We start from the raw sequence: 23,406 nt of genomic DNA, 5'->3' as shown, positions 1-23,406 counted from the left end.
ACTGCCTGTGCCACCAGGCTCAGATCTGGAGCAGAAGTGCTGGGAGTCAATGGGAGTCCAGATCAGGAGGGTTTAATCACCCTGGCTCTTATCTCTGCAGTTGGCTCTGCTGCCTGTCTGCTGACTGCAAAGGGACAGGGCCAATCTGGGGCTTAAAAGGTTGATTTGGCTTCAGCCTCATCTCTAAATATGTATGGTCAGAGATAGATTTATTTTACAGATACATATTGCTGCAAATAATATATAGATATATATATAGATATTTCTGATTATATAACCCACATAAATACACAGAAGATTTCGAAATCTTCCCCTCTTAAACAATGAGGGGAAAATACCTTGTTTTGCACATACAGAAATTCTTCCAGGAGTTTGGAAGAAATATCCCTGCCTCCAGACTCAGAAGCATCCAGAGAGTCCTTGAGGAGGTATTCCCAGGTGCCAGGGGTTGGCAGGGCAGAGCAGAGGCAACCAGAGCCCCCTGCCCAGCCCTGGCACGGAGGAACCCAGGGGTGACAAAGTGGCCATGCCCCTTGGCCCCAGTAATGAGGTGGGTGGCACAGCAGCTGCATTGAGCAATGTAAAGGTGGTGGGGAAATAATTTCAGTTTCCTGTAGGGTTTCATCATTTTACATATTTTTACATAAGCCAGTATAAAATCTCTTGGCTTTTTTCAACAGCATTAGAAGCATGGATAAACATGCAGATTTCCATCAGCACTCCTTGAGCTCACTTTCTTGCCAGTTTTCAGGAAAAACTGCCCATACATGACTTGCCAATTTTTATGGAATTTTGGCTCAAATAATTTTTAACTACTTAATACAGATCACATTTATTATCACCATCAGTGGAAAAATTATCTTCCCAGATTTCCTTGTATCGCAAGCAGTGGGAATAAAATTAATTCACTCTGCAGTTATATAAATATGTAAATCCATTACAAATACAGCATTGAATGCGTTTTCTCGAATTCCTATACTGTTTGCAGCTTTGTTTCTGGCAGCACCAATATCCTTCTGCTGATCATTGGATTGCCCTTCAGCCTCAGAATAATTCCTGGAGTAAACTTATTGATTAATGCTCTTGTGGCATAGTAACTCATATGGCATTAGGGAACTATTTCTGTTGCTGGAGTGCATTTGTATGTGCACACATTTTGAGTTCACATTTGATGCATCTCGCAAGCTGTCCTAGAGTTTGCTGATATCCATCACCCCGCTGCAGCTCCAGCTCTCCTGCTGAATTCCATTAAGCACTAGGGGTCACTCAACTGTATCAGAAGCATAAAGAATTTACCAAAAGATACATTTAATGAGGCTTCAGGGAGGGAAAGGATGACATGTACAAGTTACAGTTTTAGGAATCAGACCTAAACCTACAGTGGATAAAGTCTAAACTATGATGAGTCTCTGACAAATCCTCAGCATAGCCCCATGCCAGGATTCTATCAGCAGACTGTGACCTACACTGTATCATGTGGTAGGACTTACCTGTAGCTGTAATTTACCATGCACATTCTCTTTAGATAAAAAACAAACCCCAAATAAATATAACAAATATCTCAAACACCCAAAAGCTGTTTGTGAATTCAGATTCTGTTGCTGCTGATGATGAGCCTTCTCACAGCTGTGCACAAGGAGATGGGAGTTCAGTTTTCTTGCAGTGAAGCTGGAGGCTGGTTCCCACCCCAAAAACCTGTGTGATTTTTGCTGGACACCAACCACTGTGAGGAACAAATGCACAAAAGCAGACACCCTGATGACAGTGCCAGTAGGATGAACAGAGCTCCAGATGACCCCAGTGCTCACTGAAACCCAAACCTTCTTGCTTCCTGAACTGGGATATACCTCCAGTAAAATCCTTTGTGGGCACCTCTGTCCCTGCTGCAGGGGGTTCGGGAGCCAAACAGGACCAATGGAGCAGTGAAAGCCTCAGCACGTTCAGCCAGAGTAGAGGTGCTGAGCAGTGGAACAGGATGCACACAGAGCTGAAAATGGGAAGGTTTCAGCTGTGTCAGAGCTCCTCTTGCCTTACCAGCTGTATCATTAAAGCAGCCTTGTTGCAGGTGTTCATCTACACTATCCCCCCCACCCCCTGCTTTAACTAAAGGTGGTATCTCTAACTTGCTCCAAGTGGAGGCCAGACTGGAAAAAGTTCAGGCTCTCTGGATTCCTCTTAATGATGGGAATGACCGCTTCACTTGCTACATCCAGTACGATCCAGCTGCTCACATCACCTTCCCTTTAACTCTTCCTCTGCCCCACCCTCCACAGCCACCTAACTGAAGGCTGCAGCACTGCAGTAACTGGGCAGCAAGACAAGCTCTAGCTGCAGTGGCAAAGCAGCAGCTGAGGGTTAGAAAAAAACAGGCAGAGACTGCAAAAATACAAATGATTCAAGGCACAAGTAGGGTTTTGCATACCTCTCTTTGGGCTGTTGGGTCACTTAGCTGTTATGCAATTTGTGCTGACTCCAGTGGTTGGGAAAGGTAAGAGAACCAAACAATAAAAGCAACCTTAAGGAAATCTAATTTAGGGAAGAGAATTGCACAGCAGTGCAGTTCTCAAAGTGATTCATAACAGGCAGTACCATTCAGAGCCGGTGGTGTCCTTCCACTCCAGTGCAAAAGCTGTTTGTCCCATGCCTTTTGGAAAAGAGATACCTGCTTAAGTGAGGACAGCCAGTACCAGTGTGCAAACAAACACCACCAGGCCTCTGCAGGCAAAACTGTTTTCCTTTGCCACAAAAACCTGTGTAAGAACAGATGAAGACATTAGTCTAATTTGTGCTAAATTTTACTAAACTCCTCTCCTCAAGGTAGGCTGATGCCCCTCATTCTTTAAAGGCAAAAACATTTGGAAAATGTCTTACTGTCTCCAAGACTGGGAAGAACCAGAAAACTGAAACAAAGGGGGAAGGGGGAGCAACCCAAGCTCTTTGTTCCAGCTGGCATGAAAGAATCATTCTTACAATAGCTCATTTTCTCCTTCCCCCCAACAGCTGACAACTCATGGCAACTAAGGACAGGGCTGCTATTGTCGTTAAGCAAATACTTGTCCAATCTACGTAGGAAAAAGAAGAGCTCCAGAGATGACGACATGTTCAAAATGCTCAAAATGCTCACAAGGGCATCCCAGGAGGCAAATAAAGAGACAGAGCAGTGGAGGAAAGGGTTCCTGAAGTGAAAACAGGGGACAGAGAAGTGGCCTTGCAGATGCAGCTGCTGCGGAGGTTGAAGAGTCAGACTGCTTGACCCAGACAGGGACTGGGGCTCCAAGAGTCGCCGCTGGTGCCAGGCTGTTCTCATCCTCTGCAAGCCCCTGCTTCTGCAGCCACAGTTTTCTGGGCACACCGCACCCATCAGCATTCATTTCTGCATGAAGTGATGGCAAAGACAGTTCTGAGCATGGGGAGAGCCCCCTTTCCTGAATCCTACCCATAAGACAGCTTATTGCAAGCATTCAATGACCAGTGTGCACTGAGGACACACGCTTAAGATCTTTCACCAGAAATTGTTTTAAAAACCCATGAACAATCAAGCAAACAAACAACTCACCACACTCCCACGCAAAATGTGTTTATTGTTAGAAATCTCTTTCGGTACAAAGCCTGAACTCTCCCCCATACAAAGCATTTCTGCATGTTCGCCACTCCAGCCACACACTTCAGGGGAGGATGAGGGCTATACATCACAACCTTAACACGCGGCATGGGTTCCAAACAAAGCACAACACACATTTTTCCATGAGCAGTCCTAATCCTCAAAGCAGGGGCACGAATGACTACAGCCCAGATGTGGCAGCATTTGTTCAGTGGTTGGAGTAAGGGCAAGCCTGCCTTCAGTGTTATCAGCCTCCTCCTCCCACATGTCCCATAGGGCTGCAGCCCTTCCTTTTATGTCAAGCTGTGCAGAAGAGCTCCTGCAGTCACACAGAGCTCGGTGGTGACGTGCCTGACATGGAGGCAGCAGGCACACAAATGAGTCCCTCCTCTGCAGTGGCACTGAGGGACACAGCCAGAGGCTACAAGACCTCTAACAAGGCTAAGAGACACAAGAGTGGCTGGGGGAAGTCTGGCACAAGGCACTTTTCAAGACCCTCATGCCTTCATACAGGTGACCCTTCAGCTGGGCAGACTTTGTGGGCTCTTCTTTATGGATTACTCCAAGGGCTCCAAGTGTAAGCAACCGAATCATCTAAATCAAGCAGCCTGAGGGCTCCCAAATGCACAGACTCACAAGTACTGATTGTGGTTTGTTCAGCCCTGCAGAGGGCTTTGGTCACAAGGGATTTTACCCATTTGCAGTCCCAGATCTACAAAACTAACCTGCTGCCAGGCATCACTGACTGTCCAGAGGGGCCACACCCCATGGAGCAAGGCTGGCTGGTGGGGGCAGAGGTGACATCCTGCATGCCTGGTGCCAGGCTCCTCCTTGGCTGCTCTTGCTGCCCTGCTCCTGACAGCTTTGCATGTCTTCAGACATGCTTGCAACAGCCTGTTTATATTCATCACCACGAACATCTCAGTGCTTGCCAATGTTTTTAAACTGGTGCTGGCTCGGTTGCAAAAAACAGGATGGATGTGAGGAAAAGAAGAATCATGGGAATTTAAATTTCACTCCAAGTCTCAAAATTCCATCTTTTTCCAGCTGGATGCCACAATGCAGTATGTAAAGTCACAGAATTTTACACAGCAGTGGCAATGCTGGGGAAGCCTGGCTGAAGAGCCCAACACTTCTTTGGTTACACTGCAACGCTGGACAGTTGCAGTGATCTGCAGCTAAACTGCTTGGGCTGCAGAGCAGCAGCATTCCCTGCACCAAGGTTGTGGATGTACAGGTCAACTCCTCAAAACCACTGTATCTTGTTGCCAGCCTCATGCAAACCCTTCAGCAAAATGCTGGCTACACACAGCTGTGCTCTGGCAGCAGTGAAGTGGGACATGCAGCACCACAAGAGAGCACAGCCACAAAAAAAGGCTTTTATTATGCTGGACCTCAGAGATGCTTTCACAAAAGGAGAAAAAAACCATTAGCTTTTTCAGTCTGATAGGTTTTGTTTCTGAGAACACCATGCTTCGGTTCTCTTATCAACTACTGAAGAGTTTGGAGGTTTTCAGATTGTGAAATACCTAAGAAGCCACAGCAGACAGGCACTATGCAGATAAACAATCTCAGCACAACAGCAGCTGCAGAAAGGCAGTAAACATGGCCTTCTGCGGCTAAACACTGTAAGACAAAAACAAGAAAGCATCCATGATTAGGGCGATTTATAACCTAAAATAAACCTGAAGACTGATGATGAACATGAGACCAAGAGAAACCATTCCTTCCATTTCACCAGTTTTGTAATTGCTTTGGAACAGGAGAGGAGAAGAATTTAAGAGATTAGGGAAAAGTCACTCTTCATTCCTCATGAGTCTGATCCAGAGTTTATTGAAGTCAATTAAATGAATCCTACTCCAGGTCCACTGGAGTTTTTCAATCAGGCCACAGGAGATGATTCCTAAAGCAGCTGTGCATGAAGGATCAAGTTTGTTTCAGAAAAATATATTTAATCAGCACTTTCCTTTAAGGTAATCCCAGACCCCATGAGGCAGTTAAAACTCAATGCATCACAAAACATGCAAAGGTGAATTGCTCTGAATAGCATCAATTTAAGAAAACAACATTTGTTTTCAACATTTTTTCCCACCCATTTACTGCTAGCATGCCCAGGATGACTAGAGGTGATAAAAGAAAATATCACCTCTCTGCTCCTTCCCTCCAGCCCAGTGAACCTGCACATTTGAACTTTCACTGTGTGCAGTCAGGCACATTCTTTCCTTGAATTTTTGTGTTATTTTTTGTACAATACTGAGGAAAACTTGAAAATGAGAAAAGCTGATAGCACATGACAAAAATAGGAGCATCCACGTGCAGATTTGACTTAAACTGCTCTTAATTCATCATTTACAGTTGTTTGGCTTGCGAATCAGTGATGACTCTAAATTGGAGTTTCCTCTGAAATTCTGATTTTATTCAGGCCTCTATCCAGAAGGGGGAAATTAATGGTTCCTTCAGTCATTATCTTCTGGGTCATGTTTTTGGTTTGCTTTGTTGCTTTGTTTCTTTTTTTTTTTTTTCCTTTTTTTTTTTTTTTCTGATAGGAACAAAGGCCGAGTCAAGAAAAATACTGGTTTCTCAACTTCCATTATGGTAAAATGGAATGTTCTTCTTTAAGAAAACAAAGCCACAAAATCCTAAGCAAAAGAATCCCCCAGAGCCACAATGTGTGCAGTGAAGAAATGTTCAGCAGTTCATGCAGGTGACTTCACCGGGTCAGTAGCTGCCTGTGCTCTGAAGTTCCTTGACAAACATTCCTGGCTTTAACCTTTTCAAGATTGAACTAACTTCTTGTTGCCATTAAAATTAATTAAGATGATTTTGTTATTTTGCAAAATAAACATTTCTCTTCTTTGGAACAGGTGTTCTTCCAGATATAACCAGCCCTACAATGGAGATATTGTACAATTCCGTCACTGCTGTACTAACAGATGTGTTCATTTCTCAATAATCTAAAATATTCATAATGACTGTGGAGGAAAACTGCCTCCCATGTCTGTACTCAAAACAGGTCTTAGAAATAGTGATGCTTATTTAATTAGGCCTATCTCAACAAGGTCTCTTTCAGCAATTAAAAAAGGGGAAAAAAAAGAAAAATATTCCATGTTCTGTTCTAACTCTAAAGTTAGTACTGACTCCTGCTGCTAAGATTGGTCTCAGGTTCCATCTCATCCAGAAAAACAATTAACACAGCTGGTTTCTTAAGGCATGTCATGTGTACACTTACTCCTCTATCAGGGTGCCTAATCCCTACCCACCCTGCCCTAAATCTTCTCATCTTGTACATTCTAAACACACCTCTCCTGATGCACTGACAGCTTCCCACATTATTGTTACACCACAGAAAAGGATAGCAGCTCATAAATGTCTGAAAGACAAGTGATTCTTTGTGCCCACATGTCCTCTACTCCAAAAGCTCAGCTGTGCCATGGAAGTGAGTGCTTTGATCCCACGGGACTTTGAGCTCCACTTGGCACTGCTGGGAGCGTGGAGGTTTGCTCTGAGGGGTGATGCAGCCATGGACCTGCATCCAGGAGCAGGAGGGGACACAGAGTGTTCCTGGTAAAGTCTCTCTTCCCTGTTTCTAAGTCCAAGTGCTCTTATGGAAAGCTATGCAGTTACAGCTCCTCCATGGGCAGCAGGGGAACTGGCTCTGGTTTTAGGGAAGGATGAGCTTGCACAAGGACCAGAGTGCTGCAGCTTTGATGGGTTTTTTTTCTGCTTTAACACAGTGGGTTTCTTCCCTCCTGCCCTTTTCAAGCTCTTACCCAGCAAACCCTGACTGTACCCTGAGAGGAGGAAGTCCTGAGCAGTGAGTTTCAACTCCTTCAACCGGCATGATTTGTGCATTCATGACCCATTCTACTTGGCCATTCTCACAGCAGTCGCTGCACTAGAAAGTAATATAAAAGTTTTGCTCTGTTTCCACTCTTTCTCTAGATGAGAGCTCGTGTTAAGACAAGAAGTAGCTCCTCTCAAGTAGTGCAGCTAAGGACAGGCAGCAGGACTCTTAAGAACCCCTAAGGAAGTCAAGGAGACCAGAAACATTTTGACTCAGAATCTTACTTATTATTAATTCCTGGCTTTTCCATTCTGGAGAGTGCTGTACATATGTAGCACCGGAGCAAACAGTATCTATCTCATTTTTGCTCAGTGCTACCAAGTCTGGCAATCACAACATTGAACCGGAGGTTTACTATTTAGCTCTGCATTAATCGTGGACTGGCCTGCACATTAATTTTCAAACTGGGGTACAAACCACAAATGATTAGGACTGAAGTAGCTATTAGCCATGAATTATAGGTTTTTGGAGCTTCCAAGTTCATTTCAGTTGTTGTTCAAGATTTCTGGAAGACTTTTCACTGGTTGAACTGTCAAATAATGGTACATTTGTGTATTCCATGTGTCTGTTTTTTGTCAGTCTATTTGCACACATTTTGTTTTCCAGGACATGCTAATTCTGGAGAGACAGCAGACATTTGAGAAGGCTGAACTGAAGTGCAAACTGACCAATACATTAAAGCAGCAGAAGCTGCAGAGGAGCCAAGTTCCTACAGAAGTGAAGACATAAGAGAGAAATAAAGAGAATAAAAAATGCAGTGATATAGCCGGTTAGTCTTACCTATTCTGGGTTGTTTTAGTTGCATCTCCTTAAGTATTTTTGCAAGAACCTTCTCGGGCAGGAGGAAGAGGAGGGGAGAAGCAGGCCTGCTGGGTTGGAATTAGAGGCTCTATGCAAGGATTATTCCCTAGACATGCCCTCCTACAAGGAAACACACCAAGCTGCAGAACTGTTCCCTTGGGAAGATGCAGCACTCTCAAAGCAGGTGATCAAGAGTACATCTGCCGCAGCTTTTTATTTGCAATATTCCTGCCAGCACAGCCCCGTTACTGAGCTTTCCTGCTGCCCTGATCTGGTCTGTCTGCTCTCATATTTTTAATTTGGAAAGTGATTTCTAAATCAGAAACACAGTGAAGAAAGAGGGACATGCCATCAGTCTCCATGGCCTGTTTGAACTTCGTACTAGTCTGAACAACAGTGACTTGCCAATAGGATTCCAAGAATGCATGGAGGCTGCCTTATTTTTAAATTTGCTTGGGAATATACTTCTCAGCTGCTACACAGGAAACAGTCAGCCCATCCATTACAATTGCTTTCCTGAGACCAGATTTGAGGTATTTTATGAAGTCTATGAGGTATATTTGACTAATTATGCAAGAGTGAGGAACTGAGTTTCTTTGAGATCCCACAGATGGGCACATAAAGGACAAACAAAGTAAGTGCTGCGAAAGACAAACATAAACATGCCTGCAAATACAATTGTTCACTCTGCCTTGAATTACAAAACAGCATTTTTTACATGGCTGGAGTCTTAGGTCATAGCAAGTGTCAGTGGAGAAGAATTCAGAGAGGCGAGGATGCAATATTCTAGAAACACGTCTGGTAGGACCTGGCTTTGGAAGTTACTCTTCTCAGAGAAAAGGCTTTAATAATAAGCAAGTGGATCAGATTTCTGCAAACACACTGCTAAGGTCGGCAGAGCAGCTGGCAGCAAGGCGAGTTCTGTGACCCGCTCCTGAACCCTTCAAACTCATTTCCTGTCAAACATCAGACCCAAGGGGACAAGCAGAAAGCTGTTAAGCTCTTTTCTAGAAGAGTCTGAGATTAGAATTCCAGTAATGGCTCAAATTCCTTTCCAGTTGTCCTGAGCTGGCCACTTGCAGTGATTGCTGTGCCTATGGCAGCGCTGTGCTCCTCTGGGGGAAGGAGGAGGGAGTGGGGGTGGAAGGAGGAGCGAGGCCATGGAAAATGGGATCCAGCTTTTCCGACAGCAGAGTCAGATGTGCCTCATTTATCGAAATTAGTGCTGCTTCCTGGGGATGGGAGCAGGTGCTGGGGATGGCCCACCTTGTCCTGGGCGGCAGAGGAAAGCCTGGATGCCCCGTGCCTCTTCCCAAAGTCACCGTGCTCATTCCAGTATGGGGAACACACAACTGCACAGATTCTGTGGAAACAGCTCTTAAGATCTCAGGTAATACCACCCTAAGATCTTCCTCTGTTCCAAAGTGGATCCAGAACACATGAATTAAAAAAGCCTAGCAAGGAATACCTATCCAGTTGCTTCTGCACAGAACCTTCCCAGTTTTCTGCACCAGCTCTGCAAGGAGTCCAATTTCATGAGGAGTCACGGCAAACACCTCAAATGCCCTTTGGGTTTATTTGGCAAGACCATTCTGGAGCCAGATTCTTCCATCCTGTACCATATCTGTGGACAGAAAGGTATTGTTCAACACGAAGACAGATCCCCTTTCCTTCCATCTTAAGGAATAACCAGTATTTCTTTCTTTCTCTTTTTTTTCATTTTTTAAGTTTACTCAGCCATCATCAACCTTTCTGTCAGCACCTCCATCTCTACAACAAAGAAAGAAATATTATGATGAAATATTGGTTTTCCACGTTTCAGAGTTAAAAGGCAGCAGGGATCTGAAAACAAATCAGATAAACTTTAATTTATTGTATCTCAGTAGCTATCTTCAATTTCATCTTTCTTTCCAATTATACTTTTATAAACTAAACAGTGTATCTAAATATATAGCAGACTATTTGTATTAAGACGTAAATCTAATAATAAAGAAAAATGTTAAGGAAAGCAAGAGAAGTAAACTCTCAGCAAATTAATCAAAACATTTGCTTTCCATGTGGGTGAAAATGCGAATAAATCATTACGGACAGACTTGCTTGTGATTTTGTTTTTGTTTCTGTATCATTCTGTCTATTATTGGCCAGAGGCTTATATTCAGCTCTGGACATGGGCCAGCTGCTGAGAAAAAGCATTTCTATAGCAGGTGTATAAACTGAACAAATTCTACCGTCAACAAAAAGTTAATATTTGGCAGGATTTTTGGATTTGGGTCTGTTTCCTCTAGTCAGTTCATTAATACAAAGTTTAACTGCCTTCCTTCCCTAACCCAGAAATAGCAAACAACCTCTCCTCTTCCCCCCAAATCACACAGCTCCTAATCACTGGTTTGTGTCCTGGGGACTCCACTGCTGCCCACAAATCACAGTGGCCACCACACAATCCTTCATGTCAGAAAGGCTGGAGAATGCTTCAGCAGGATTAGATGTGTTTTCCAGATTTACTGCTGAAAATCCTGGGAAACCTAGGGATGAACCGAGAAGCTAACATTTTAGTTGAGCTTAGTGACTCTGAATTGGCCAGTGCAGCTGCTGGCTGAGCAGGCACTGACCTGCAGCCAGCACATAAAAATGCAGGGCTAAACAAAGAACAAATAAATAAGGAAAATGCCACCCTTGGAGAACAAGGCTTGAGCTCCCCTGGACAAACCACAGCATAACAAGAGCAGCTCCCTCAGCAAGGACACAGCCAGACTCTGCTCTCCCCTCACAGGCTCTCTTTCCTGAAAGCAAAAGTCTTGTTCCATGGGTCAGGGTGGGATTCCCACATATTGGAGCAGCCTGATGAACAGCTCCAGCCTTTACCAGTGAGCTCCATGGCTCCAACTGGGAATCTCTCTGTCCCCAGTATTTATTACAGGTCTCTCAGCTGCTGGCTGCTCTTCCCAAGCATTTGGGTCTGAACTTGAGCTTCACAGGTTCTCCCCTATGAAGCCCTAGATGTGTTCAGGAGGATTCCTGAACTTTGAAAAAGCTTGGATGCACCTGGGGCACATTTCTAGCATTCACTTGACTGCAATAAATTAAAGAGTAGCTGTAGCCTCTCTCAAACAGAGGAGGTGTGCACAAGCAGAAGTTTGTACCTATCGGGGTATTTTGAAGAAGTGTACAAGGACAGAGATTTATAACCAAATCCTGTAGAATGTGCTGAAAACCATGCTCCCAGGATACTAATCACAGAGCATTGAGAGGCCTAGGACTCCAGACAAAAACAAGTTTTTCTTTCACTTGTATAAATCATTTTGTAGCAACCAAATCAAAAACTAAACTTGACAGTGCCAGGTCTCACTGACCTCAGTCCAGGACAGCAGTAAATACATGTCTACCCTAATTAAGTTCCATTTGAGTTAAGAAGTTAAAAACATATTTACTGCTGTTTTGAATGAGAACATTTGCATTTTCATCTATTCTTACAATTAGGGGCCTGTGGAGAGCTGAAAACAATTCCAAATTCATTATCAAAATATAAATAAATCAGAGTAGCACTGCTCTGTGATGATATGGCCAAGGCATTTATGCTCAATAAAGCACAAGATATGTGAAGTTTACCCTAGAAAAAAGGATATCAGAATAAAACTAGAAGAAAAGTCTGTACTGCAGATTACTTTCAGATTGTAGCAGAAAACGTTCTTAAAAACCACCAGGCTATATTGGGTAAGTTTTTTTGGGAGGTGTTACCTCCACTGGTACCAGCTCACAGGATCAGCCGTACTCAGACATCAAGGCACAAGACAGAACTGTGCACTGATCAAAACCAACCAAAACACTGCCTGGAGACTTCCCCCATGCCTGGGTAGTCCTGTACCAATATGATTAATTTTATATCCTTTTTTACTGCTTAGCAGTCTTCAAGGAAGAGTAACACCTGGGGAGGCCCAGTTAAAGCTGGGTTTGACAGCAGTCACTACAGAATTTTGCAGGAACAGCTTTGTAACACCCTGGATTGCTCTGGAGAACTCTGCTGGGAGATCTCAAGGTTTTGCTTGTTCTGGCTGGCCATCGTAGGAAGGAGCCATACAGAGCTAAATTAAAATAGGAATATATGCAGGGTGGTCGAAATTTAAAGGCTGCCTCACTCAGAATATGCAGAGTTGGAAGAGACCCACAAGAGTCATCGAGTCCCAAAAAGAATGGAAAGGAAGTGGAGCATGGCTGTGCTCCTGTCCCTCCTGCTCTTGAGCAGAGTGAATGCCAGCTGCCCAGAGAACTGAGAGAGGAGGCTGGGCTGCAGGTAGAGGCTTTGAAAGAAGATTGTTTCTGTCATGAGCATAAGGGAATTGGTGTGGATAATCATTGGAGAAGGAGGGAGCTACAGCTAATCACATATCCCAGCAAGACACATAGTTCATTGAATGAGGTTACTAAAGGAGGCAAAAAGAGGACAAGGTTGGAACACTGCAAAAGCCAATGACTATTTCTACGTTGAAGAGTTTAGAATAATAGCTCCCAAGCAAATTGAAAACAAGAAACTAAATTAGGTTCAGATGGTCTGCTCCTGAATAAACTTCACAGTGGAAGATGTGACAAGGCACTGCTGAAACATCAATATCCATACCCCGTGTAACAATACATTTATCGTTGGGGCATGGAGTGGGGAGAAAGCAAACTCTCACAGGTCTCGACAAGGTTAGATCAGCATTATTTAATATTATCACTGAGAGCTAAACTCAATTTTTTACCAAAGGCTACATGAGTGTGTGAAGTCCTTGAAACACAAACTAGGTTCAAGTAGCCTCTCTTTCCTTCTCTCCCTCTCTCCCCCCTGCCCAAATTCAATGTATGCTCTACAATAGCATTGACAGTTTGGAATCCAGTCTTATGGATACCTCAGGGTTTGGCATAAAAACAAATAGTTGTCATCTGGAATAAAGCATCTGGGAAACTTGAGGAGCAACTTAATTAGAATTGGTTAGAGTCTTCAGAAAACCTATTTTTAAATTTTTTTTTAGGAATTACAAAGGTAGAATTTAGGATTAGTTGTTTCCAGTGAACAGCATGCAGCATAGTGAATTTCACTCACTAGTAGAAAATTATATTGTCTCTGAATATTTAGCAAAAGTTTCTGAAGGACGTTTTCTAACAATCTGAAATAATATCTAGGAATTCTCTTGAAAGCATTAAGAAACATACTCTGTAGTTCTAGGATTCATTTAGGAAGACTAACCTCTCAAAAAACTAACCTCTCAAACCTCTTGCTTTTAACTTCCCATCTAAACAGTATTTTTTACACCCAAGGACAGCGTAGTAAAACAAAAACTTCCAGCAGTATTTAAATAGAATGTTAATCTTCCAAAGAGCAGGAGTTTGGTTGCAAAGCAAACATTGCAGCACTGTCATAAATGCTCAATAGCAGGGATATTATTACAGCAGAAATATTATTAACAGCAAGAGGAATTTTTAGGTCAAGAGTATCTCTCTAATAAGATTCCTAAAGACAAAAACCCTCACATCAATGAAAACAAGCAAAAATTACTCCCAAATCCTTCTCATCCAAGCACTCAGATCCTATAAGGTCATATTTGCAGTCCATAAGTTGTTCTACATTAAGAAGGGAAAAGAAGTCTCAAGAAGAAAAAGAATCACAACCCCAAAGTAGCAGCCACTTTCACTGTAAATTAGATGACCTCTTCTGTATTTTAAACTACAGTGTGCACAGAGTGAAAAAATATCCTGCACTCTTTGTCCTTTTGGTCTTACTACACAAAGGGCCAGAAGATCTAGAACAAGGAGACATAAATAATTTTGAGATATGCCACAACTTTGGAAATGCCCACCCAGAAAAACTTTACAGAGTTTAAATTTTTGCTTTAGTCAAGCCAAGAACTTCCCCAGATAATGACAACAAGATGAGAAACACAGGATAATCAGAATAAGTAGAACATCTGGATAACTACGAAAAAAATGTAGGAGTAAACTATCACATTGCAGGAGTGGAAGCCTGACCCTGGTGCATACTTTTGTAGGACTTTAGAGACTGCAAGTGCTCTCTGGTATTATGGACAACAGTATTTTGTTATGGAAAAAGCAGAAGGACAGAGTATTTGTCCCTCTTGCTGAGCAGCAGGCGTGGGATACTCCCTCCCGAGATTGCTCTGTATCCATAACAGTTGCAGGCCTTCATGTCATGTTCCTCACAGAATCCAGCACTGCTCCAGCTCCCTCAAATCTCATGGTGGGATACAGATGTTCCTGAGATAATTGATTCCTAAGATAAAGAGCAGATAAAGAGGACAGAAAAAAGGATAAAGTACAATTCTCTGCTATTTCTGCCTCTCAATTCACAAGATCCTCCATTTGTCCCACTACAAAGCAGTGGTTTCAGTTAGCACTTCCAGAACTAGCTGGTGTTAACTTTTAACATGGGTAAAAACACAGATAATTCATATTTAGCTTGAGGTTGTGTAGGCTTGATCAAATTCTTTATAGAAGATAACACTTTTATTTTGCTATGTGTCCATGCCCTGGTTTGGTTTGGCTTTAAATCACGAAGTTTACCTCATGATGTCTCTGAATTTTTGTCTTTGGAAAAATGAAAGAAATATCAAACCTGAGAGTTGGAGTTGTCCAGCCTTGGAGAAAAGAACACTCTGGGGAGTCCTTAGAGCATTTCCTAGTGCCTAAGGGGCTACTCTGCCTAATAGAGCTGGAAAGGGACTTTTCCAAGTGCAGGTAGTGACAGGACAAGGGGGAATGGGTTCAAACTGAAGGAGGGCAGGGTTAAATTAGATATTGGAAAGAAAAGCTTTACTGTGAGGGTGAGGGGGCCCTGGTACAGGTTGCCCATCCAGAGCAGCTGTGGATGCCCCATCCCTGAAGTGTTCAAAGCCAGATTGGATTGGGCTCTGAGCAACCTGGGATAGTGGAAGGTGTCCCTGCCTATGGTAGAGGGGATGGAACTGGATAATCTTTAAGGTCCCTCCCAAGACATTCTAGGACTCTTTCCAATGAGCAGAGCCACAGACCCTTCAGAAGGAATGCTTATAACTTTACCAAAACCAGAGTTAAAAGGAAGATGTGCTACTGTTTCCACATTCTAAATAGTGGAGAGTGGGAAAAAGGAAAAAAATGTAAATTAAATAAATGGTTCCAGAATGCTGAGCATGGATGCCAAAGACACAGAAGCATTTCTGTGGTGTTTTGACAAAGCAATTTTATCTGTGACACACTGTAACAACAGTCCAGAAAACTTGACCGGGACCCTGGCACCGACCAATACAAAGCCACGTCTAAGTAGAGAGCAATGCAGGATGTTCATTACAAACCATATGAAATGCAATGCAAATAATTTTCCAGTGCAAACTGTATGAAAAACCTCCATCTGAAGGCTCTGAGGCAGAGAAATTGTGGCAACACTGATTCTGCAAGTATTGCACGTCCCTTTCCCACAGTGAAAACATCGCCGGCAAACCACGCTGGCAGCCGGGCTGGAATGGTGCCTGCATCCCCCAGCACGGCCCTGCCAGCTCATGTGAACACCAGCCAGCTCCACTGAATGTCTGGAGTCACAGAATCACAGAATCACAGAATAATGAGGTCAGAAGAGACCTCTAAGATCATCAAGTCCAACCTTTGCCCTAATACCTCAACTAGACTATAGCACCAAATGCCATGTCCAGTCTTTTTTTAAACACATCCAAAGATGGTGATTCCACCACCTCTGTGGGAAAACAATTCCAGTACTTTATTATTCTTTCAGTGAAAATTTTTTTCCTAATATCCAACCTACACCTTCCCTGATGTAGCTTGAGACCATGTCTTCTTGTTCTCCCAGTTGCTGCCCTGTGGAAGAGACTGACCCCCACCTGTCTACAACCTCCCTTCAGGAAGTTGTAAGAGCCATAAGGTCACCTCTAAGCCTCCTCTTCTCCAGGCTAAACAACTCCAGCTCCTTCAAATGTTCCTCACAGGGCTTGTGTTCCAAGCCCCTCACCAGCCTTGTTGCCCTCCTCTGGACACGCTCAAGCATCTCAATGTCCTTCGTAAACTGAGGGGCCAGAACTGGACACAGCACTCAAGATCTGGACTCACCAGCACCGAGTACAGAGGCAGAATGGCCTCCCTGCTCCTGCTGGGAGTCCTGCTCATCTGTGCCATGAAACACTGGGAGTTGCATCACGTGGTTGCACTGAAGCTTGGTTTGAACCAGAACAGCAGATCTGCATTTCCTGCGCTTTAAAGAATTCCTGGGCCTGAAGCTCGGAAGGAGGGATCCGTCAAACTTGGCCTTGGATCCTGACATGAGGAAATGTCTCTGACTTTCTTCTCCAGGTGGATCTCTCCCAGCATGGAGAGCAAACAGCCCTGCTGAAGCTCCTCTTTAGCTGTGAGTAATTGTGCTCACTCTAAGGGGCTGTACAGGAGCAAAGAGATGCCCTGTCCTTCCTGCAGGAGCAGCTTCCTGTCCTACTTCCATTTCCCAGTACTGGAGCTGTCCATCCAAAAGTGTGCAGTGACACTGAGAGAGGCACTGACACACCCTGGTGCTTTCTGCAAGAAGTCAGCACCACTGGATGTTCCTTTATGTGCTGTAGCTTGGGAAAGAAAGAAAAGAAAGAAAGAAAGAAACTAAGAGAAAGGAAGAGAGGGGAGGGGAGGGGGGAGGGAGGGGAGGGGAGGGGAGGGGAGGGGAGGGGAGGGGAGGGGAGGGGAGGGGAGGGGAGGGGAGAAGAGAAAGAGAAGAGAAGAGAAGAGAAGAGAAGAGAAGAGAAGAGAAGAGAAGAGAAGAGAAGAGAAGAGAAGAGAAGAGAAGAGAAGAGAAGAGAAGAGAAGAGAAGAGAAGAGAAGAGAAGAGAAGAGAAGAGAAGAGAAGAGAAGAGAAGAGAAGAGAAGAGAGAAGAGAAGAGAAGAGAAGAGAAGAGAAGAGAAGAGAAGAGAAGAGAAGAGAAGAGAAGAGAAGAGAAGAGAAGAGAAGAGAAGAGAAGAGAAGAGAAGAGAAGAGGAAGAATCAGAGGTCTGCAGGCAGTTTCAGGGCTCTGTTGACCCAGGGGCAATTGCTCATTTCACATAGCAGTGAACCTCATACACCACATACCATACCTGGCAACTAGGAATATGTGCTTTACATATTTATATCAGAGATAATTGGGAAAAATTCTGTAGCCAATACTCTAACTTATGGCTCTATACCAGTTTATTTTGAGCTATGTCTTTAAATGTGAATGTTGAGGGACTGAGCCCCATTTAACACAGCAAACTTAACCAGCCCAAGGGAGATCTCTCCTTGGGCTGTGCTCTCAGGCTGCTGAATGCTGTGACCTGGGAGTTTTCCATTATTTTGTAGAGCACAGTGCATAGGAAGCACTGACCAGTTTCTATAGTTGCTGCATTACTGAAGAGATAGAGTCCAACCAGCTGACTCTGCAATAAAATAGCTCCTGCATCATATATTCATCTTGATTACTTCTTGTAACAAACACAATCTCAAAATTTCTTCTGTGAAATCATAAATCTACAGAATTAAAAGCAATTTATGGTGTCACTTTCAAACCCTTGTGAAGTTTCCCAGCATCCCATGGTTATTAACATGTATTATTTTTGTTCTTTTTCCAGAAAACAGTATTTTGGAAATTATGATGGTAAATCCAGAGAGGACAGAAACATGGTTCCAAAGTATTCTGCTGAAAGAAAAGCAGTTTTAATAATAAAAGCAAATACTGGTTTCCATGTGACCAGAGCTCAGACTCAATTTAACAGATATGATAACCTTCATGAGGAATGGAACCTCTGCTTTGCTGAACTCAGGGTGAGCTTTGCCAAATAATTAGGCCATAATGGCCAAGCAGGCCATAATTTCTCCCTCTGAAAAAGACTTCAGGAATAACAGTAAAGAAACAAAGGAACTAAGAATAGTCTTTTTCCTGGTCCCACATATATGACAGCTGTTCAGCTGCACGTTTTCCTGAATTTTGCTACCTATGACAGCAAAGAAATAGGTCTGTCAAACAATGTGCCAAACCAATGGAGAGCTCCAAATATTTTTATCATTGACAATGCTATTCAGGAAGTTAGTTATAAGTCAAACTAAGTGCTGCAGTATGCAATACATGCTGTTTATATTCATGTAATCACAGAGAAATGCTCTACTTGGCCACGGTATCACTCAAGAGCAGAGCAATTTATCCCTTCTGAGAGTCAGCTAAATCCAAAAGTGCTGCAGCAAAGCAAGGAAAGATCCATCTTGTGGAAGATGCTTGGCTTACTTGCTACAGCCATTAAAACACAGTAGCTGAGGGATCTTTAAAAAGGGCTTTAAGAGGATGTATCCATTCTATTGCACAGAGAAAGAGCAGAGGGCAGGTTCCATCCTATTCCATGCCTCCCAAAATTCCATCTAAATGGAATTCACCTGCAGTTTATAGGTAGATTCTCCAGTTTGCCACATACTTATCATGGTTTCTAGCATGAGCTGTTTAACATCATGTAAAAAAGATGCTGCCTCAATTGGCATGTCACACACATGTCAATGATTTGTGTATTGCAAAAAATACAAATTGTGCAAATATACCCTCTCTGAATCAGAACAGAGGAATCTTATCTCTTCTAAGCACAAGAGATTCCTTGTTGCTCATAACTGTAACAGAATTTAAAGAAATAAAATGTTTTCTGACATAGCAGAAGTATGATTTCTTTTCCAGATAAAACATAAAACATAGTTAACAAGAGGAAAACCTATCAGTGCTTTCTAACACACTGTACTGCAAAATGAGTCAACGCTCCTTGGTTGGGAGATGGAAGTTTGATCTGTGAAGAGTCAGTCTGACTTCAGTGCCTCCTGCAACAATTACTTACACATGCTTTTAGAGCAAATTACAACATCAAAATATTCTCCATCACATTAACAGAATGTCCAAACTGTCTTTTATTCCACACTACTTCAACACGTTCAGCATATGTGCAGATGTGGTATTTTATTTTAATGTGGAAGAATTCCACTGACATGACTAGGCTCAGAGGTATTTCTGACCTACACCAAATCCTTTGGGAAGCTGGGATTGGATGCAGAAAGGCTCTGGTGTAATGTACAGATTAGATGCTGAAGGTGGGTTAGCTTCTCTTATCTTCTCCTGTTTGTTTAATTTTTATTTGCTGATTCTGAAGCACTTCTTTTCCACAGAGGCACATATGGAACCAAACTGTGCAATAATGCAGTAAACAACAGCTGCAGCCACCTTTTGGCTTGTTTCTATTTCTATAGCATATTAACAGCTTTTGCTAGGACTTGGCAAAGCTCTAGGTGTTACCACTCAAAGGGAAGGGACAGCACCTCTGAATTTACCTCAGAGCTGACAGAGATCAGCTCCAGCAGGATTCACTATCCACAAACTCTGCATAAAATGTGCTGTGAGAGACCAGCGCAACACATCCCAAACACTCCACTGAGTCCTGCAGCTGCTCTTGGGACAATGATGGGAATAATTCATGGAAGCTTCCCTTCTCAGGGCAGGGTTCAGCACTTGGATCATGGTATTTCAGTCTTACCCCACACACTTCAATGCTCCCCAGGAGCCTGGCTGAAGGTGACATGTTAAATAGCACACAAAAACATCACCAGGGAATCTCTCATTCCAGATATAGGAATCCTTTAGCACAAGAGACATCTGTGAACATCTTCCCAATGCAGGCTGCAACAAACCATCCAGAACAGAACATGCCCCCAAGCACAGCAACACCCTGTTCCCAAAATACCACTCTGAAAGACTTCCCCAAACTGAGTTATTACTGTTCAAAAGCCTTCCATGTTTTAGCAGTTTCTAGAGGACAACAATTCCTGGAATTGCACCATCAATCCAAACTTCCAGCACTTCCCCCAAACTCCACATGCCCCACAGTTACCTTTTGGATCATCCTTTGGCAGAATCCCATTTAGAGCTCTGGTGGCTCATGGTGGCTCCAGCCATTTCCTTCTTGCCATTTCATCCATCCAGAATGTGCTTCTGGCAAGGGCATTGATCACCTGTGGATCTCATGGCAATTCCCTTTTCCCCTTCAGAGGAACAAAATATCCATTTAAATAACATATACTAAAATTATAACATTAATTAAATGTTATAATATATACTAAATATAACATTAATGCAAATTGCATATTTTTCTACCCCAGTTTTGTTCTCAGTCTTGCTTTTCAGAAGAAAATGTTGCCATGCTCCTGAAATATAATTCAAAGGCACTGACAACAGATAAAAACACAGTTTATAATTCCTATTCTTCCTGGGTTTGAGATTTTTAGTCTTCCATTCTCCCAGGGTCTCTGCCAACCTGTGTAATTCCAAGTAGTATGGCAGCCTTTTTCAAGTTCTGTAATAAAGAGGAATTTTCCCATTTTCTCAATTTTCTCCAAATTTCTCCATTTTCTCCATGCCCTGCCCACTCCTCTGCCCCTCTCCTCATACAATGCCACCTTGTGTAACAAGGCAAGGGCAAAGAGTTTTAGGATCTACTTCAGATTTTTCTTATTTTGCACATGTTGTATTTGTAAATGCCTTCTCATAAAGGCCTGGACTTTGCATTTTATAGAGAAATGTAGGGTAACACTCATAATTTAAAAGTATTTTGTACCATGTTAGTATTAATGCAGCAGTGAAAGATTCAGATGCTGGTTGCTATGAGGGTTTGTTTCCCAAGTACTCACCTCTCTTTGTAACTGCTATCATGTTTGTTCTCAAAAATGACTACAGGTTTCTCTCTCCTCTCCCATTCTCTTCTAGCCTTGCAAACCAGAGTTTGATTACATTAATTTCTGATTTGGCAAGAAATCCTGTATCTGTCCTCTTTTTCAAGGGTTATTTCTTGTTGAAGTGCACAGTGTCACTGGGCTTTTGCCTTTAAAAGGAACAGCTTTACCTAATGCAGCAGAAGCTCAGATTTGTTTTAACCACATACTAGCAATCCAAAAATTAAGTGTTTGTGTTACCTACCAAGTTCCTTTAAGAGCAGCAAAGATAACAGTTCTAAGTAGCATTTATTTCCTTATTAGCAGTACTTATTAGCACTGATATTTGAGCCCACTTTTACTGCCATATCATATATTTTCCTTTTTCCTTATGCAGATGAAATGGCACAGGTATATTTGCTATGTGGTTTCTGGTTGAAAAAACATTCAGTGGATGTACCAAAGTAGACTTTTTTTAGGTGTGGTGTTGGTGTTTCAAACTGCTAGGAATTCTGTCCTCCAGAAAATAACAACATTAATTCTATAATATCTCAAAATAATATTAGCAGTTATTAGTAATAAGATACAACAATGCAGTAGCAGATTTTGGGCAGCTCAGCTACAATGAAGAAAGCCAAGAAAATTTATAATCAAATTGTTTTGGTTAAAGCAATAAACAGAAGGTAAAGGCATCCACATTTTACTGTATGGACAAAATCCTGTATTATAGGTTATTCCACATTTGAGAATACCCATATAGCAGATAAGTATTTTACATCATGGAAAGAATGGCCCAAATTTGGAAATTCAAGGAGACACTTGACAGTGCATCCTTTGTACCCATCTCCAGCAGCTGATAATAATTTGGCCAAGCCGGCTCTCGATAAACAAAGCTGTGATGTTCTCCTGGAAAGACACAGATAGCAACTTTGGCAATGGTATTTCCAAAGAGCAGAGTTCAGCATACTTGATGCTGGCTTCACGCTGACCTCTTTCCCCAGTGCTGTTAAATCTAATTCCAAAGAGTGATAATCACATGTCAAATGCTGAGGGTGTTGGAAATCCAGGCTCAGATCCAGCGTTAGCCCTTATGGCAGCCCAGCAGACCACACTCAGCTCCCCAAAATTCCAAAAGATACGTGCACAACTTGAACTAGCCACTGGTTTCAGAGCACTTAGAGAAACAAAGAACTTTTCCCTTTTGGCTTGCAGCATATCAGAGCACCTGCAAGTATTCAAGGCAACCCTAGGCAATGAGCTAACATGGATCATCTTTGCTTCTCAAAAATTTCTCAGCTAAATTTAGACCTGATCAGACAAGTAAAGGTCAAAAACAAAGCAGAGAGTGAGACAAGTTTGGAGTGGGGTTTTGGGGAACAGATAAAGCAACTGCCCTGAGGGAAGCAAGGGAGATGGGAAGCCTTTCTCTGCTGCTGAAGGTGTGGCTGTATGGGATCCACTTCCAGGGCTGCTCACCTGCAGCTCTTCCCATCTGCACTGTGAGATTTCCCACGTCCCGCTGTGTCCCAGGCACTGCCTGTTCCCTGTCCATGCTCTGACGCTCTGTCTCCCAGCTGGATGTGCACTGAGCTGCTCCCTTCTGCTGTTTCCTCTCTGCTGTGCACTGGCATCAATCCCTTGCTGTGCCAGGCACCAGCAAGCAGCCAGGGCTTGCTTTTCCCGTGCCCTTCTCCCCTTCCTGACATGCAGCTTCCATAATCTCAGCTCATCGTGGCTCAGTGAGAAGGGTTTTATCGAAAATCCTTCTAATAGACTCCAGTGAGAGCAATAATACAGTCACTTGTAATTTGGAGTGTCACTGGAGGCCTCATCACACTCTCATGTAACTCAAACTGATAATGAAAATTAACAAAAATCACTGGGCTGCAATCCCAATATAAACTGAAGGAACTCTGTCTGTTTGGGTTGCACATGCATATTTTTCAAATAAAGTTATCAGTTTTCTTGAGATACTATCATGAAATAAGGAACGCTCTCCTTATCTCAAGTATTGTATGAATTTAATTTAAAAGAATTAAATATGCATAATGTTTCACTGTGAAATGGGGAGCAGGTCTGAGAAAAGATAAAGTGGGAAAGTTGCACAGAACCATGTTTCCAGGAAATACCTAAACACCAAAAGGCAACAGGAATGCAGTGACCTAGGGCAAGGGAGAAACACTCTTCAATTGAGGCCTTTCAGCTAAAAGAGTTTAGTGGCAGTCCATAACAAGTTGCTGGGGTATGCATGACTTTATTGACAGCAACATTTAGTTTTGATAGCAAAAATAGAAAATCTGCTTTCATGACAAAAACCTGTGTGCAGCAGTCTTTGAAGTAAAGCACATTCAGCATCACAGGAAATATCTCTGTGTTTGGGTTTTTGTTCCTAGGCTGAGAAACTTGCCACACCTGCCACTGTGTGGTCAGCTGTGTGGTTTTAATGACTGAAAT

General features: G+C 42.9%; 1 long non-coding RNA gene across 1 annotated transcript; it reads left to right on the top strand.

Annotated features, from left to right (window-relative positions):
* The first annotated feature begins 6,131 nt into the window (after nt 1-6,131).
* On the top strand, nt 6,132-10,338 carry LOC140684253 (uncharacterized). The gene is made up of 2 exons (XR_012056229.1): nt 6,132-6,318; nt 8,052-10,338. It is a non-coding gene; the product is annotated as an uncharacterized lncRNA (long non-coding RNA).
* The last annotated feature ends 13,068 nt before the right edge of the window (nt 10,339-23,406 follow it).

This window comes from Taeniopygia guttata, chromosome 5 (assembly GCF_048771995.1).
Source record: "Taeniopygia guttata chromosome 5, bTaeGut7.mat, whole genome shotgun sequence".
In the NCBI taxonomy this organism is placed as follows: Eukaryota; Metazoa; Chordata; class Aves; order Passeriformes; family Estrildidae; genus Taeniopygia; species Taeniopygia guttata.
Note: the sequence above shows the minus strand (reverse complement) of the source record. Positions and strands in the feature narration are given on the sequence as shown.